Source organism: the organism of the source record quoted next, unplaced genomic scaffold (assembly GCF_019419815.1).
Source record: "Pyrus x bretschneideri cultivar Hongxiangsu unplaced genomic scaffold, Pyrus_bretschneideri_v1 Contig24, whole genome shotgun sequence".
Lineage (NCBI taxonomy): Eukaryota > Viridiplantae > Streptophyta > Magnoliopsida > Rosales > Rosaceae > Pyrus > Pyrus x bretschneideri.
The window spans coordinates 1767410-1773409 of NW_025999546.1; positions in this window are offsets into that span (position 1 = coordinate 1767410).

A 6000-nucleotide genomic window follows, 5' to 3' on the forward strand; every position below is an offset into this window, starting at 1 on the left:
TTCAAGGTAATCATATAAGTACAAGATTCACATTGGATAGTAGACATGAATAAACTATCAAACCAAACAATGTGGTCAAGAGTATTGTATTAGAGAAAGACCGTATTGCATTTGTAATCCTAAACTGAATAGGTTCTCCACCTCTTCTGATTAGCTTGGGTAACCATGATATGCTGCTAGGTGTCACTCATGGTTTGTGGAAGCCCTAAAAGTGTATTATCACTAACGGGAGAATTGAAAGTAAGTTTCAATTCACAATCGATTTGAAAGAGTTTGAATCGCCCACTGCCTTGCTAAAAGGAACCTAATGGATCGTACACCGTGTAAGGTAGAGATTGAAGATTCAACGGAGATGAGTAAGAATAATTAAATGGTTTAATTATTTATCTAAGGCTAGGATTAATTAATATGTTAATTAATCAAACGAATAAGTTCGTTAAAGACCTCGGGTTAGTTTTGGGCCGCAAGGCCCAATGGGATTTGAATGTCAAGCCCATTAACTCAAGTTGTATGACAACTTGAATAAAACAAAGGGCTTGAAAGCCCAATAAACCTATAGGCTAGCCATGTGTAAAAGAATAGGGCTTTTGGTCCATTAGGTCACTTATTTGAAGGGACTATACAAAGGACTTTATAGCCTAAAATTTACTAAGGGTTATTTTTGGGGAAAGGATGAGAACACAAGCTCTCCTTTCTCTCAAAAATTTTGGCCAATCTAGAGGGGAATAGCTAGCAATCTTACTTCCTCTAGGTCACTCATTTCTTCTATAATATACCTTGGTGTGGAGACTTAGAGGTTCTCAATTTTGGGAACTTGGAGAAACATTTTCATCCATCCAAATCCATGGATCCAAGATGCAAGGAATGAAGGCCCTCTCTTTGGGTGATTAGCCTTTGCTTATGCAAAGAGGAATCTACAAAGGTATTGATTTCTCAACTCACTTTGTTTTGAGTTGAGTCTTGGTTCACCTATCTACTAGGCTTTGAATTTCATGGGTAAATGTTTTTGTTTTAAGTGCATACAAGCATGATTCCGCCTTTAATTGTTAATTGCATGCTATTGATGTTGCTTAAATGAAAATGTTTTTCATAAATTTTCCTTCACTTCGCGAACGCTTCTCTCAGAGTAATGCTCCACGCATCTTCCAACTCAACCGGGAACTTGCTACAATTTCTCAAGGTTCTTCTTCTATCTCCCCCTATTTTACTCGCCTGAAAGCTCTCTGGGATGAGCTTGCTTCTTATAATGATGGCTGCACGTGCTCTTGCAACGCCAAGCATGACTGTCAACAACTCATGCAATTTTTAATAGGCCTCAACGAATCCTTTGCTGCTGTTCGTGACCAGATTCTTTTAATGAATCCCCTTCCCACTGTTCGTCAGGCCTGTTCCTCGGTGTCTCAAGCTGAAAAACAACGCTCCCTGGGCGTCCTCCGCTCTGTCGATCAACCTGCTGCCATGGCTGTTCGTGGCCCGTCCCGTCCCTCCTCTGCTCGTCCCCCCCTCCACTGCACCTACTGCAATTTTGATTATCATACCCGAGACACCTACCATAAACTTCATGGCTATCCCGTTGGCCATCCCCTCCATGGCCAACCTTGGCGACCACCGCGCCGTGCCACTGCTTCCAGTTCTTCCCGCAGCCATGCACCTTCCAGTCCTCCCCGACAGCCACGGTTTTCTGCTTCCCGGCCCCATAATTTCACCCAGGCCCATCACGTGCAAGGCACCCAGGCCCCCGCCTCCTCTTCTACTCCAGCGACCCACCAAGTGCACGGGGCTTAGCCCACTTTGCATGACTTGCAGCTTGCCATGCCTGACCTCTCTGCCGAGCAACACTCCCGTGTTCTAGCTGCTCTACGTGACACCACCACCCCTCCTCAGGCCAATGCCGTGCTCACTACTGATTTTGCCCAAGGTTTGTTACCTGTCACCTCTCGTCATGGTCAATGGATTCTTGACAGTGGTGCTACGGATCATATTACTTCTTCTGCCTCATGTTTGGTTAATCGTTCTCCTTCACATTTGCCGCCTGTTTCTTTGCCTAGTGGTGCTTCCGCTCCCATTACTTTTATCGGCACTCTTCCTTTAAATTCATCAGTTACTTTGAAGGATGTTTTATGTGTCCCTAATTTCCGAGTGGACCTTTTATCGGTTGGTAAACTTACAGATGGATTATCGTGTTCCATAACCTTCTTTCCTTCTTGGTGTGTTTTGCAGGACTTGGTTTCGAATGCGATGATTGGTGTGGGTAAGCGACGTGGCGATCTGTATTACCTTGTGGCCCTTACCTCTTCTCTCCCCACCCGTCAACCTCTCTGCAACATCATTACCATCCCCTCCTCCCTCTGGCATAGGCGTCTTGGTCACCCCTCCTCCACTCGTTTGCAAGCTTTAGCATCTAGCTCTCTTAATTGTACTTTTGATTCTAGTCATATTTGTGATGTTTGTCCGTTGGCAAAACAAACTCGTCAACCTTTTCTTTTGAGTTCAATTTCATCAACTTTCCCTTTTGTTTTAATTCATTGTGATATTTGGGGCCCGAATCGTCAATCTTCTCTTTCTGGTGCTCATTATTTCTTAACCATTGTGGATGATTTTTCTCGCTTTACGTGGGTCTTCCTCATGAAACATAAATCCGACACTCAACAATTAATTAAGGATTTTTTTGCTTATGTCACTACCCAATTCCGCACTACCATCCAATGCATTCGTACTGACAATGGTGGTGAATTTTTATCTCTTCGTAGTTTTTTCTCTGATCATGGGGTGCTTTTACAAACTTCTTGTGTTTATACCCCCCAACAAAATGGCGTTGTTGAAAGAAAACATCGTCATCTTCTTGAAACCGCTCGCGCCCTTCGTTTTCAATCCCATCTTCCTATCAAGTTTTGGGGGGAATGTGTTCTTACCGCTACTTATCTCATCAATCGTCTCCCTACCCGTCTTCTCCATCATAAATCCCCATTTGAGGTTCTCTTTTCGAAAACCCCATCTTATGACCACTTCCGCGTCTTTGGTTGTCTGGCATATGCCACCTCTGTCACTCCCACCACCAAATTTTCCCCTCAGGCTCATCGTTGCATTTTTCTCGGTTATCCTCATGGACAAAAGGCCTATACCCTTTACGATCTCGACAATCACCGCATTTTCACTAGTCGAGACATCATCTTTCACGAAACTACTTTCCCTTATGTCGTTTCTCACCCTCCTATCCCATCCTCTTCGCCTACCCTACCCATCCCACCCCCTCTGGACTTTACATATAACCCACCCCTTCCTGCCTCGACGCCTCACCCTCCTCCACCTTCCTCCCCTTCCACGCCTCCCACAGATTCCCTTGCTGCCCCATTACCCGTTCCTCCCCATGCCCCTTTACCCACGGACATCCCTACCCCCCCCCCCCCCCAACTACCTACCAATCCTCCCCTTCCCCGCACCTCTTCCCGTGCCCATAAACCTCCATCCTATTTAAAAGACTACGTTTGCTCGCAGGTGATTCTGCCATCCCACCCATCTTCGACTTCGCAACCCGGTTCTACACAAGGTATGCGATATCCACTTTGTAATTTTCTCTCTTATCATCGTTACTATCCCAGGCATTTTTCTTACATTAACTCTATCAGTCGGACTGTGGAGCCTTCCTCCTTTGCCGAGGCTGCCACTGACCCCAATTGGCAACGTGCTATGACTGAGGAGCTTCAAGCTTTACATGCTAATGGTACTTGGACTTTAACTTCCTTGCCCCCTGGCAAAATTCCCATTGGTTGTAAGTGGGTCTACAAACTCAAGCACAATTCCGACGGCTCTATTGACCGCTACAAAGCTCGTTTGGTTGCTAAAGGCTTCACTCAGGCTGAAGGTATTGATTATCATGACACTTTTTCTCCTACTGCTAAGATGATTACGGTGCGTTGTCTTCTTGCTCTTGCTGCTAGTCAGTCTTGGTCTCTTCATCAGCTTGATGTTAATAATGCTTTCTTACATGGTGACTTACATGAAGAAATCTATATGTCTCCTCCTCCTGGTCTTCGGCGACAGGGGGAGAATCTTGTGTGTCGCCTTCACAAGTCACTTTATGGTCTTAAGCAGGCTTCTCGCCAATGGTTTGCCAAATTCACTAGTGCCATCATTTCTGCCGATTTTCAACAATCCAAAGCTGACTATTCATTGTTCACTAAAAAGTCTGGTATTTCTTTCACAGCTTTGCTCATTTATGTGGATGATATTGTGATTACAGGCAATGATGCTAGTGCCATTAATTCTCTGAAGTCTTTTCTCCGTGATCATTTTCGGATAAAAGACCTTGGTGATTTAAAATATTTTTTGGGTATTGAGGTTTTTCGTTCCAAACAAAGGATTTATATTTCTCAACGCAAGTATGCATTAGAGATTCTCAAGGACTATGGTTTTTTGGGAGCACGACCCATTGCTTTTCCTATGGATGACACAAAATTATCTGATAAAGGAGAACTTCTCAAGGATCCTGAAAAGTATCGACGATTAGTAGGTCGGTTAATATATCTCACTATCACTCGCCCGGATATCACCTATTATGTGCATGTTCTAAGCCGTTTTATGCACGAGCCAAGGATATCTCATATGGATGCTGCGCTTCGTATTGTTCGTTATTTGAAGGCTACTCCAGGTCAAGGTTTATTATTTCGTTCTGACAACCAGACCAAGTTAACTGCGTTTTGTGATTCTGATTGGGCAGGTTGCCCTATCACTCGCCGTTCGACTACTGGGTATTGTGTATTCTTGGGCGGTTCTTTGATTTCTTGGCGGACGAAACGACAGAAAACCGTTTCGCTCTCTTCAGCAGAGGCGGAATATAGGGCCATGGCAGGTGCTTGTTGTGAGATAGTTTGGCTTCGTTTTTTGTTGAAGGATTTGAACATTCCTTTGGATGGTCCTTCCATTTTATTTTGTGATAATCAAGCAGCGTTACATATAGCTGCCAATCCTGTTTTTCATGAACGAACTCGTCACATTGAAATGGATTGTCACTTTATACGAGATAAGATTGTAGATGGCACAATAGAGACCAAGCATGTGGGTACGGCACAACAGTTAGCATACTTGTTTACCAAACCTCTTGGGAAAGAAAAGTTTTCGGGTATATTACGCAAGTTGGGAGTTCTTGACATCCACTCTCCAACTTGAGGGGGAGTGTTAGACAAATAAGGAATATGGTTGGAGTCCTTGTGTAATTGTATATAATATTATTCACTAGCCGTCCTACAGCCGTCAAGCCGTCCTACCTTGTCCTACCTACACACTAGCCATCCTACAGCCGTCAAGTCGTCCTACAGCCGTCCTACCTTGTCCTACCTACACACTAGCCGTCCTACAGCCGTCAAGTCGTCCTACAGCCGTCCTACCTTGTCCTACCTTCACACTAGGACGGCTACCTTGTCCTACCTACACACTTGTATCATGTATATATATCCTTGTAATCTTGTAGAGAAAAATAATGAGAAAAAAAGCATTCTCTTCCATTTTTTCCACATTCACGTATCAATAACAAATATATTTTTTAGCCTACATAACTTTTTCTACATGGATGGAGCTCTGGGTTGGAGAGCATGAAGTTTGGTGTTCCAATTATAGCCCTGCCTGTGCATCTTGACCAGCCGCCCAATGCTCGACTGGTAGAGGAGCTGGGTGTTGGCGTGGAGGTCAAGAAAACAGTAGGAGGAAGTTTGCAAGGATAAGAGCAAAGGTGATCAATGATGTGGTGGAAAACAGTAAAGGGAAGGATGTCAGAAGGAAGGCAAAGGAACTAAGAAACAACATCGGGAAAAGAGAGGATCGAGAGACAGAGAGGCCGGTGGATGAGCCGGTGCAACTTCAAATTGGTACTGGGAAGGAATCAATTAATTAAGCGTGCAAGTTAGCTTGCAATAATATCCGGATGGTGTATAACTCGTTTTATTGTAATGACTTTGCTACTAATGCAATTCCTTTTGGTCCCGACATCGAAAAAGAGTCGAGAGA